Source organism: Salvelinus sp. IW2-2015, linkage group LG8 (assembly GCF_002910315.2).
Source record: "Salvelinus sp. IW2-2015 linkage group LG8, ASM291031v2, whole genome shotgun sequence".
NCBI lineage: Eukaryota > Metazoa > Chordata > Actinopteri > Salmoniformes > Salmonidae > Salvelinus > Salvelinus sp. IW2-2015.
In genome coordinates, this window is record NC_036848.1 from 31,501,558 (window position 1) to 31,514,732 (window position 13,175).

General features: G+C 45.4%; 1 long non-coding RNA gene and 1 pseudogene across 1 annotated transcript; one reads left to right on the forward strand and one right to left on the reverse strand.

Moving 5' to 3' along the window:
• The window catches only part of LOC111968222 (serine protease HTRA1B-like), a 43,480-nt pseudogene that overhangs the window by 3,202 nt on the left and 27,103 nt on the right, over positions 1-13,175 (reverse strand).
• On the forward strand, positions 7-1,676 carry LOC111967739 (uncharacterized). Its single transcript, XR_002877790.2, has 5 exons — positions 7-135; positions 375-466; positions 926-1,039; positions 1,507-1,563; positions 1,661-1,676. It is a non-coding gene; the product is annotated as an uncharacterized lncRNA (long non-coding RNA).

The window sequence follows — 13,175 nt, forward strand, 5'->3', positions numbered from 1 at the left end:
CGTGGTGGCCATCGGCAGCCCCTTCTCCTTCAGAACACGGTCACCACAGGTATTGTCAGCACCACCCAAAGAGGAGGCAAGGAGCTGGCCCTGAGGAACTCTGATATGGACATCCAGACGGACGCTATCATCAACGTGAGTGATACGTACACATCATCATCAGACAGACAGACACACACACACACACACACACACTGACACACACACACACACACACACCTGACACACACACAACACACCCGACACACACACACACACATACACACACACACACACACACAACACACACCACACACACTGTGATCTATATAAGCACATGGCATTTAGTTATGGAACGCACAACAGTAGCTCCTCCTTATTTTCCATTCACACAGGAAGGAAGTGTAGATCTACCATCTGATCATCCCTTTAACCTGAATGCTGTTCCTTTTCAGTATGGGAACTCTGGCGGACCCTGGTCAATCTGGTAAGATATCATTTGTTATTGATGAGGATTGCATCTCTTAGAATATTGTTTCATGTAAATCTATGAGACGTCTGGGGGATGTATTTGAATAAAGACGCTCCGAAGGGGGATAGATAAGGCTATATGAATGCAGTTAACAGCGTCAAGTGCATTTCGTGATAGCACCATTGTTTTTATCCACATAAGTAAAGACCTATTTTTCCTCAAAAGCAGCGTTTAGTAGGTTTTATTTGAAAAGGTGGCATTAAATACATATCAGTGGAGCTAAATGAGCTGTTAGAGTGAAAGTGGGACTAGACTAAGAGACCTCTGTGTGGTGTGGTGTGTGTGTGTGTGTGTGTGTGTGTGTGTTGTGTGTGTGTGTGTGTTGTGGTGTGTGTGGTGTTGTGTGTGTGTGTGTGTGTGTGTGTGTGTGTGTGTGTGTGTGTGTGTGTGTGTGTGTGTGTGTTTCTGTTTCAGGACGGAGAGGTGATTGGGATCAACACACTGAAGGTGACAGCAGGAATCTCCTTCGCCATCCCCTCAGACAAGATCCGTCAGTTCTTGGCAGAGTCCACGGCAGACAATCTAAAGGTAGGACTGTGACGATTATGGATATTTAGGTAACAATTCATTGTCATTTAATTGCCAAAGGGTTTGTCACTAATTGTCTTTTTTATTTTTTATTTAAGGTTTTGAGAATTGCAATATGCGTCATACATTAATGCACATTTGAAAATAACCTACGACATGCCTAATGAATACAACTCAGCTTTGGTGACACCCATTTTAAAAAACAAATGTTTTAGACTGCTATTGGGTTATTTCTATCTACTTGAAAATAAGTTGAAACCGCCCCACGTCATAAAATGCATGTATTAAGACGATTATGACAACTTATTTTGTACTTTTAGGGTTATTGTCGGTTAGACGACTATATGAATATTGTGCTAGACCTATCTAAAGGTTCACACCATGGCTTTGATCAGGTACTGCATTTACATGTTCAATGTGTTATCATCTTGGTAATGCTTATGGCAGTATGTATCCTCTTTCTTTAGGTAAATTATTACCAAAGAAGAAGTATATCGGTGGAGGATGATGACTCTCACTCCAACGTAAGTTTCAGCCAGCCAGGTTCATCTTGTGAATTCAATTCTTACAAATACTTCTGGCACATTAAACACTTATCTCTCTATTTTCATTGGGTCATAGGCTTGCAAAGGAGCTGAGGAAGAGAACATCAGACTTCCTGATGTTACCTCAGGGGCATATGTCATCGAGGTCATCCAAAAACACCAGCTGAGAACGTAAGTAGTAGTTTACTGAGAGCTGACCAGAAGTCTGTGGAACGACTTCAAATCAGTACAAACGTGAGCCAACAGTTAAAAGTCATTGAGGACTCCTTTGGTAGTTGGCTAAAGCTTCCGCATGCTTCGGTTTGGCTGGCGCTGTTTGTCCATCTTGAGATGCCGTACGTCAGAAATCTGTCATTCATTTTTACATTTTTGGCGGAGGAGACCTTAGTCGTTCAATTTGACAATCTAAGATTTTCGGTGCAATATTTCTCAAGTGAAAAAAATTTGCATTAAAATGAGTCAACAGCCTCCCGGGTGGCGCAGTGGTCAGGGCACTGCATCGCAGCGCTAGCTGTGCCCCAGAGACTCTGGGTTCGCGCCAGGCTCTGTCGCAGCCAGCCGCGACGGGAGGTTCGTGGGGCGACGCACATTGGCCTAGCGTCGTCCGGGTTAGGGAAGGGTTTGGCCGGTAGGGATATCTTGTCTCATCGTGCACCAGCGCCTCCTGTGGCGGGCGGGCGCAGTGCACGCTAACCAAGGTTGCCAGGTGCACGGTGTTTCCTCCGACACATTGGTGCGGCTGGCTTCGGTTGATGCGCGCTGTGTTAAGAAGCAGTGCGGCTTGGTTGGGTTGTGTTTCGGAGGACGCATTGCTTTTGAACCTTCGTCTCTCCCGAGCCCGTACGGGAGTTGTAGCGATGAGACAAGATAGTAACTACTAACAATTGGATACCACGAAATTGGGGAGAAAGGGGGTAAAATTTTTAAAATTTATTTAAAAACATTTGTCCCAATCATTGAATTACAACAAACACATTTCCATTGTTGACCATTGACGCGACGACAGGGTGTAGGCTTCGGCTCCGAGAACTTTGTCTTGCCTCGAGAAAATGTTTTGTGTGCACCAACCGAAAAGAAATCTTGCAGAAGACCAAAATGAACAAAAACATTACAAATTGTCATACTTATACGCACAAACTGTTTCGGATAGGAAGCACCGGACGGCTGTAGTCTCTTTTAGTCTCAAAAAGGTTGCTTGGAGGTCATTGTCCTCTGGTCTTAAAAGTAGACTGGCCTCATAGCACAATGAATTAGCATTTCATGACCACATAAACAGCATGATAGGGCAGTCTATCTAGGTTACTCACTCCGTACAGAATGCACTGTCTTTGTATATTTTTGTGGCCACAATAAAATCATTTGTGCTGAGGCAGCAGTCTCCCGCTGAAGGAAATTAATGGCTTTCCTTTTGTCTGATGGGTATTTGTGGTAACGAGGGCGCTTAGATTTCTCATAGACTATGGTCAGATTTTGTTTCTCACAGTTTCTAAAAAGAAATGTTACTGCCGTCTGTAAGTTCATTTAGCTTTTTTTTGAATGGGGAAAACTCTTTCCCTCAAGCAGCACGTAAGAAGGGTCTATTTATATTCTGTGGGCTGAAACCTAATGGTATACACTTCTTAGAGAGTCTATGTACTCTACTTATATCAGTAAAGCACATTTCTTTGTTGCTACATGCTCCTAATTCTCTCTCCTCTCCACAGAGGTGGCCTGCAGGAGAGTGACGTCATAATCACCATCAACACCAGCGAATCACCTCGGCCAGTGATGTCAGCAGCTCTATCAAGAGGGACGACAACGCTGCGAATGGTGGTCCGGCGGGGGAACGAGGACATCATGCCTCACCGTCGTCCCCGAGGATATTGACCCTTGACCTCTCAGCAACCACGAGCTGGTTCTCAGTGTTTAAAACCACAGACTTAAACCGGGATGGTGGTGTCTGGACCACACCCTCCCCATAGAAACCTGTAACTACTAGTGCTCCCCCCCCCCCCCCCCACTTCAAACTACAGAGGCCTGTGAGGCCCACGCCGAACCCTCTGGGAACTCAAAATGCATCCAGGGCAATACAGACTATTTTAGCACCCTGTTACTCTTTTGTATTTAAAATGTTTCCTTATGTATGAGTCAAAAAGACACTTCGCTCTCAGTGAAACTGATTATTGCCCATCACGTTTTGTTTTTATACTCCACTAACGTCCTTGCACAGAGTACCCCCTCAATCAGATAGAAAAGTGGGTGTCACAGATTACCGTAGTTTTGTAGTTGTTTTTTGTTACTGCTGATATTGTTGTGTGTTTTTTTTTTTTTAACCTGTATTTCTCTTGATATGTTTTGACGAAAACTCACAGAGGGAATAAAAGAATTTTGAAAAAAAAACTGGTGTTACGTTACTGTTCTAAAATCCTAATTCTGACTACACGAATGTTGGACAGTTGAAACTATACACATCTAGTAAAGTCACACACTAACCCAGTGTACACATCCAGCTTGGCTGCTCTTACACACTGTCCGGCTGCTCCTCTGTATGGTTCGGGAGCCGGACCCGCCTATATGCACTGCTCAGCCATTTAGGGGAGAAGAATACTGCCAAGGTCCAACCCAAGGGGATTGGATGTACAGACAGGAATTGCTAGACCAGGTCAGACATTACTATTCAACGACAAATCAACTCCACTTCCCGTCTTACAGTACGATGAGCCTTGCCTTGCCAGTTCGCCTGAATGAGAAGACATATTGGAAATGCATTTTAGACTCCTCGATGTGTTGTACGCGCATTTCATTGTTGTCGTTCAGTTTCAAGTGTCAAAATTTATTCGACACATGCACCGATACAACAGGTGTGAAACAAGTACATTGGAATTCTTATTTGAGAGCTCTTTGCCATGACAATACATTGAATAATATAATAATAATAGAGATAATAATAGAAAATATATATTTTTTTTAAAAACACAAGGAAGTACGATACAGGTTGAGGAAACATGAGAGAATGCAAGTCTATACAGGTCCAGTGCAGTACCTTATTCAACGTGGGGTAGCACTGAAATGGTTGAGGTAGGTTTATACATTAAAAAAGGTCTGGTAATAGAATATACATCTTAACAGGGCTGAAAAGTGACTGGTAGCAGGAATAATATAATACTTATGGTAATATAGCTAATGGTAATATATATATATAACAGGAGTACTAGTGACACAGTTGCAGGATAATAGATAGATACTAATGCTAATGAACACTCAATAATCAATGACAGCAGCGTAATGGTACTAATAAATCGAATCAATCTAATTTTAGCAGCAGCGTAGGTGTGAGGAGGTGTGCGTGTGGGTATGTCAAAATCAAATCAAATTTTATTTGTCACATACACATGGTTAGCAGATGTTAAATGGCGAGTGTAGCAAAAGCTTGTGCTTCTAGTTCCGACAATGCAGTATAACCAACGAGTAATCTAACCTAACAATTTCACAACAATTACCTTAGTTCACACAAGTGTAAAGGAATGAATAAGAATATATACAATAAAAAAATATCATGAATGAGTGATAGGATAGAGGATAGGCCAAGACGCAGTGGATGGTATAGAGTACAGTAATATACTATATGAGTGAGTAATGTAGTTGTATGTAACATATAAAAGTGGATTGTTTAAAAGTGGCTAGTTACATTACATCAAGATGGCAAGAATGCAGTAAATTGGTATAGAGTGACAGTCATAAGTATATGAGATGAGTAATTGTAGGGTAATGTAAAATGATAATGGATAAGTGCATTTGTTTAAAGTGGCTAGTGATACATTTATTACATCAGTTTTTTTCAGTCTCTCGGTATGTCTCTCGGTAATGCGAGTATGTGTGAGCGTGTAGAGTAAGAGTGACAAGCGAAGGTGTGCGTGTCTGAGTGGGTAGAGACCTGTGGATGAGCCAGTGTGGATAGTCTGTAGGAGAAGGGAAAGCAGTCGTTGTTTTGCCATCTAACAGTCTTATGGCCAAAGATAGACGCTGTTTTCGAGTCTGTTTGGTCCTGAGCCTTGATACCCCGGTATCGCCTGCCGGACGAGCGTTTAGAAACACACCCCTGGGGGGCCCACGGTTGGAGGGTCAGCATAGCGGAGGTGTTGTTTGCCTACCCTCACCCCTGTGGTCGGCCCGTTCAAGAAGTCCAGGATCCCAGTTGCGGAGGGAGGTGATCAGTTCCAGGGGTCCCGAGGTTGGTGACGAGCTCAGAGGGCATTAATGTGGTTGAAGTACAAGCTTGTAGTTCGATGAACAAGCATTCTCACATAGGTATTCCTCTTGTCCAAGGTGGGAGAGGGCAGTGTGAAGGGGAAATGAGATTGCATTGTCTGTAGATCTGTTTGGGGCGGTATGCAAAATCAGAAGTGGGTCTAGGGTGGTCTGGGGTGAGGAGTTGATGTGTGTCCATGACCGACTTGCCAAAAGCACTTCATGATTACCAGATGCAGGTGCGTACGGGGCGAGTAGTCATTGTGGCAGGTAGTCCTAAGAGTTCTTGGGAACAGGAGTGATGGTGGTCCAGCATGAGGTGTGAGGATTACGGGCTGGGACAAGGAGAGGTTTGAAAATGACAGTGAGATGCCTGCCAGTTGGTCTGCACCGTCTCTGGAAACGCGCCTGTGGAATACTGTCCAGCCCCGGCCCTTGCGAGTGTTGACACAATCGTTAAAATAGCCTTTACTCTCACGTCGCCTCGGAGGCGAATCACCCAGTCCGTCTGGGGCGGTGGGGGCGCCTCTCATGCACTGTGTTGTTTTTGCGAAGCATGCATAGATGTAATCAATCAATCATGGTCACATTGGCTTTCTAACCAAATAAGTCACAGTATGATCATGTTGCCTGCCCATAAAAACTTCAGTTTAACTCCTTTTATATTATCATTCGCCGATGTGTTGACGATATGGGAAAAGAGAGCCTTATAAAATCTGAAAAGCTCATAAACCTAACTCATAAATGGCCTTTAGATATTGAACACCTACTCACTGCCAAATGCTCAAGATGCCTTTAAGATGAATTTCTGTCAAAGCACGGCAAGATTTACTGTACCAGGTCTGACAACAGAAAAACATAACCTGACATGAGGTTTTCATAGGAATTAAAAATACTGTTATCTCTTTGGAGAACTGTCACTCAAACCAAATTTTATTTTTTTTAAATTTAAACTTAATTTAATGTAGGGCAAAGTCAGTTAAGACCAATTCTTTATTTCAAATGAGGTCTAACCCCGGCAAAACCCTAACACGACATTCCTGGGCCCCCCTATGGACTCCCAATCACGGCCGGTTGTGATACAGCCTGGAATCGAACCAGGTCTGTAGTGACACCTCTAGGCACTGAGTTTGAAGTGCCTTAGACAACTCACCAGGCCTGAGGTCAGCTGAACGACCCAGCAGCAGCACCGGCAGTTTCATCTAAACAAAGGGACACGGGACTCAGATCAGTCAAGGTGTTCACATAGATGTTATCCTGTGATCGTCACAAAAAAAGGGGACAAAGAAACATATTGCAGGTAGAAATGTACTGTGTGTTCTGAACAGAAACAATGCGTACGGTATCTACGGTAACAAGACCACCCCTCTTTGGAGACGCACCTGAAGTGCCTTTGCTACATTCTGTTTGTTTATGTTTATGTACGACAGGAATAGTCCACCGCCAGTTGAAATACATATGGGAGGTCAACATAAAGTTCCAGAAAAATCTATCAAAAGGAAGGTGTGATGCCTGAAGCTATGATGTGCCGTGACGTCGGCGCACTCTGCATGCTTTCTGAAAACATATCAAGACAGTGAACCAACACTTCATCCATCTCAACGGCACAATCTACAATGGACAAAATCCATTAACAACGCCAGGAGAATGGATTGGAGTTCTACGGTTGGATCTATGGTAGGTCGTGGCTAGGTTACACCAGACCTTCATATTAATAGGACAGGGCAGCGGGGTCAGGGAACTTTGCGATGAGGATACAGTCACAGTATATGAGGAGAGGAACCATTGCCACCCCCCAGACACCCTGGGCTCAGTGCTCCAGGAATCCAGACCTGACATCCAGACCTGACACAGGAATAGCAGGCCGCTCTCTGGCCGACAGCCCTAAGCACTCTACCAGATGGGCTGGAAGTCGGATAAACGAACACATTCCAGGAAGGGGGTCAGGTGGATGGAATGGGACTGGGAGGAATGGCTTTTGGCACATGGTGACATGTCTGCCAATGTGTCTTTCTGCCACCCATCTGTCACACTGTCACACTTACTGGGTTACAGAGTCTAGGATTTGTTTTTTTACATACACACAGTGGGATAATACTATAGTACTACTATAAGAGTACTATAATACTACTGTATATTTGTAGTTGGACAGTTTTGTCTGTGTTGATGTTACACACATACTGTAAGATACCGTACACACACACAGTCATACACCATCTAGCACAGGCCATCTTAGTGAATTAGTATCATACACAAGGCTGGAATCTGAGTTTCCTGTGGGACCCACTGCGGATGTGGCCTGGCCATCACTTGATCAAGATTCCACTTCCTAAACATTTCCTAGTAATTCCTCAAATGAGCGTAGCGAGTCCATGAAAACAGTAGATGACAAGAAACAAAATGACAGTAGTACACTTGAGATCCAGCCAGGTATAGATCAGGACCATAGAACTCCCAAGATAATGGCATCTGAATACAAGTTTGAAAAGATACAGTGTCTCAGGATTATATCTACCTCCGGAGGCAAACGACTCACGTATAGTACAGTACCGTGCGCTGTATACTTCAATCTGCAGAGTCTTAAGGTATCTGGTGCATATCGCTCTAGTCTAGTGAGGACGAGGGCTTTGAGTGCCACTGTTTTCTCCAGGCAGTGAGAGACAGACTGACAGACAGGAAGTGTTTTGCAATCCACGGTGTTGTACTCACAGATGCATTATCAGACCACGCGTCTCCCCTCCTCCATCCACCTCCAACCCTTCCACTCCCCTCTACCTTCCTCCATCATCCCCCTTCATCCGCTCGAGACAGCTGGTCCCCCCCCAGTCCCAACAAGCACCCAACGCAATGAACTCAATCCACCCACACACCAGTCTAACTGTTACTGTGAAGACGTGCAGAGGCACGCCTCTCGCAAACATCCTGTAAAATACCCTCCATGTACTGTAAGGAATTACCTTGGAAAATAAAATAKTAACTGCGGTTGTGAGATGCAATTATGAAATATTTGCTTGCAAGGTGAGGGGAAGGCTACACATGGTCTGTCTTTGYTTCTGTCTCAAATGACACCCTATTCCCTATAGTGCCCATAGGGCTCTGGTCAAAAGTAGTGCACTATATAGCGAATGCAGGGATGCAGGGCAGCAAAACTACTTGTCTGTCCTTGAGTATTAAATTGAGTAACCGGACCCGAGACTTATCGCTGGTGCACATGTGCATTTTTTCCTAACGTTTTTGAGCTCCCTTGTTAGTAGGGGACCTCGGTCAACTCTCAGTGACTGGGATTACATTTGCTGCTGAGGCTGATACAGTGCCCGTGTGGAATGGTGAGAGACAGGTCTGTGTGGGCCAGTGGAATGACCAGGCTGTCAGGGGGGGGGGGGGAATAAATGTCAGGGGGTCAGGGGAACAATGGCTAGACTGCGGGGGGGGCTGCAGGGGGAGTGTCAGATATGGGAGTCTTCTGCAGAAAGAGAGCCATTAGTCAATGCTGCTGTCTGTTGCTGCTAAGGTGATTGACGAGGCACCTGTTGGCAAAGTGTGTGTGTGTTTGTGTGTGAGCTTGGTCTGTCAGGCCTGGACGTGTTTGTGTTTGTATCTATGTGTCTGGACCTGAGCCAATGGGGACTGAACAGTCAGACCACCAACAGAGTTACTGTAGATTGATTTGCTCAGTGCTGATTAATGCTGAAATTAAATATAAAAGACACAATTAAGCAATAAGGCACCTCGGGGGTGTGGTATACTGTCTGATTTACCACGGCTGTCAGCCAATCAGCATTCAGGGCTCGAACCACCCAGTTTATAATATACTATAAATCATAGACTACAGGACTGTGATTGCCAATAAAAGCAAAGAGTGTTATACACATATAATAAATCCAGAACTGCATGTTAAATATTGTCTATCGTCAAATTGTTTGCAAACATTCCAAAAAGTACCTTTTGAAAAGCAGCTTGTGTTTCCATTTGGGATGAACAACACAGTAAAGCTGTCAAAGAGCTCGTGTACACCCTGTTTTATCCCAGATTTACCACTCTGTTTTCAAGGTCAATCACACATCCTTTTGGAAAACTCATTCTGCTACTGCTACGTTCTCCTGCCAGGAAAGGGAGGACCTTACTTTTCCTCCCTTCTCATAATTACTTCTAGCTGTGCGCACTCACGCGCTCGTGTTCTGGACGTCAGATTGCTTGCTTAGCGAGTACCACTTCCACCGCCAATGCGGTTCATACCTGGTTCGAACTRGGGACCTCTGCTTTGCTAACACACGGGACTGCCCTCCTTGCCCACGTTCCAACGGGTTGAGCCACTCAAAAGGCCACAATTAGATGGCTCCATCTGCGACATTTCAAGCTAGCTGTGGACCGAATACAAACAGTGTAGCTATTCTCTCCGCAAGGCAATATCAAACAGGCTCAAGTCTCAGTCAGACAGAGACCAAAATCGAGTCGAAAATTCAACAGCTCAGAACACAAGAGGTTGTGGCAGGGTCTACAGTCAATCACGGATTACAAAAAGAAAAACCAGCCCGTCGAGGACCAGGATGTCTTGCTCCCAGACAGGCTAAACAACTTTTTTGCCCGCTTTGAGGACATACAGTGCCACTGACAACGGCCCCCTACCAAAACCTGCGGGCTCTCCTTCACTGCAGCCGGAGGTGAGTAAAACATTTAAACGTGTTAACCCTCGCAAGGCTGCAGGCCCAGACGGCATTCCCAGCCGCGTCCTCAGAGCATGCGCAGACCAGCTGGCTGGTGTGTTTACGGACATATTCAATCAATCCTTATCCCAGTCTGCCGTTCCACATGCTTCAAGAGGGCCACCATTGTTCCTGTTCCCAAGAAAGCTAAGGTAACTGAGCTAAACAACTACCGCCCGTAGCACTCACTTCCGTCATCATGAAGTGCTTTGAGAGGACTAGTCAAGGACCATATCACCTCCACCCTACCGGACACCCTAGACCCCACTCCAATTTTGCTTACCGACCCAATAGGTCCACAGACGACGCAACGCAACCACACTGCACACTGCCCTAACCCATCTGGACAAGAGGAATACCCATGTGAGAATGCTGTTCATCGATTACAGCTCAGCATTTAACACCATAGTACCTCCAAACTCGTCACCAAGCTCGAGACCCTGGGTCTCGACCCCGCCCTGTGCAACTGGGTCCTGGACTTCCTGACGGGCCGCCCCCAGGTGGTGAGGGTAGGTAACAAACATCTCCACCCCGCTGATCCTCAACACTGGGGCCCCACAAGGGTGCGTTCTGAGCCCTCTCCTGTACTCCCTGTTCACCCACGACTGCGTGGCCATGCACGCCTCCAACTCAATCATCAAGTTTGCGGATGCACTACAGTGGTAGGCTTGATCACCAACAACGACGAGACGGCCTACAGGGAGGAGGTGAGGGCCCTCGGAGTGTGGTGTCAGGAAAAATAACCTCATACTCAACGTCAACAAAACAAAGGAGATGATTGTGGACTTCAGGAAACAGCAGAGGAGCACCCCCCTATCCACATCGACGGGTCAGTAGTGGAGAAGGTGGAAAGTTTTAAGTTCCTCGGTGTACACATCACGAACAAACTGAACTGGTCCACCACACAGACAGCGTGTGTAAGAAGGCGCAGCAGCGCCTCTTCAACCTCAGGAGGCTGAAGAAATTCGGCTTTGTCACCAAAAGCACTCACAAACTTCTACAGATGCACAATCGAGAGCATCCTGTCGGGCTGTATCACCGCCTGGTACGGCAACTGCTCCGCCCACAACCGTAAGGCTCTCCAGAGGGTAGTGAGGTCTGCAGAAACGCATCACCAGGGGCAAACTACCTGCCCTCCAGGACACCTACACCACCCGATGTCACAGGAAGGCCATAAAGATCATCAAGGACAACAACCACCCAAGCCACTGCCTGTTCACCCGCTATCATCCAGAAGGCGAGGTCAGTACAGGTGCATCAAAGCAGGGACCGAGAGACTGAAAAACAGCTTCTATCTCAAGGCCATCGACTGTTAAACAGCCACCACTAACATTTAGCGGCCGCTGCCAACATACTGACTCAACTCCAGCCACTTTAAAAATGGGAATTGATGGAAATTATGTAAAAAATGTACCACTAGCCACTTTAAGCAATGTCACTTAATACAATGTTTACATACCCTACAACCCATCTCATATGTATATTACTGTACTCTATATCATCTACTGCATCTTGCCATCTTTATGCAATACATGTACCACTAGCCACTTTAAACTATGCCACTTTATGTTTACATACCCTACAGTACTCATCTCATACGTATATACCGTACTCTATACCATCTACTGCATCTGCCATGCCGTTCTGTACCACCACTCATTCATATATCTTTATGTACATATTCTTTATTCCCTTTACACTTTGTGTGTGTGTAAGGTAGTAGTGTGGAATTGTTAGGTTAGATTACTGTTGGTTATTACTGCATTGTCGGAACTAGAAGCACAAGCATTTCGCTACACTCGCATTAACATCTGCTAACCATGTGTATGTGACTAATAAAATTTGATTTGATTTGATTTGATTTGAGTGAGCTTACGGTACGTTCTTAAGTCCGTTACACATGCAAACACAGTCCATTGTCAGACTTTATCAGAGACAAACGATAAAAACTCTTCAGAAGTGGAGTTATGATGTTCGAAACTTGCTGTTGCAAACCACATAAAAAGTCGCACGCTATTGAGCAGCATCTAGGGATAAGCCAGGGCCTGAGAGGATTCACAACAAGGTGGCACAGAAAGAAGCCTGCCATGCTCCAGACACACCCTCAAACATGCACACACACACCACGTGCACACTCTACACAATATTCTGTCTCTGCTTGCATACAGGCCAGCAGAGACTATCTATTTTATCTGCTAAGGCCACAGCTGAGTGTACAGTGTTCCCACAGCCCCCCCTCTCTCTCTCCTTGTGTGGCTCTCCAGTCTGGCAAACACCTTTTCCACTTCCTCTGTGTAAAAACCCTTCCTGTCCCCAGGCAGGAGCTGTTCTTCACATTGAGACGATCATGCATGGTGAGGGCTTCCTCTGAAAATAAGATTGAAGTCTGTCATAACTCTATTAGTCCACAGGACCCGTCTGTGACTGACCTGGACAAGGTTCCTAAGGGTTACGCCGGTCTGGCTGTCTCCTGTCTGAGAAAGCCAAATGGGAAAATGGCTAACTTCAAGAAATGGGCCATTGGACTTGGCACCGACCATAGCAAGGATGAGCATCTGAAGTGATTCATCATTCCCTCTTTCTGCTGATGTGATCTTTCCTCAAACCAACTTTCAACCGATGACAAATGCTCTCGAGGCTGCTGAAAAGGGGAAAAACAAA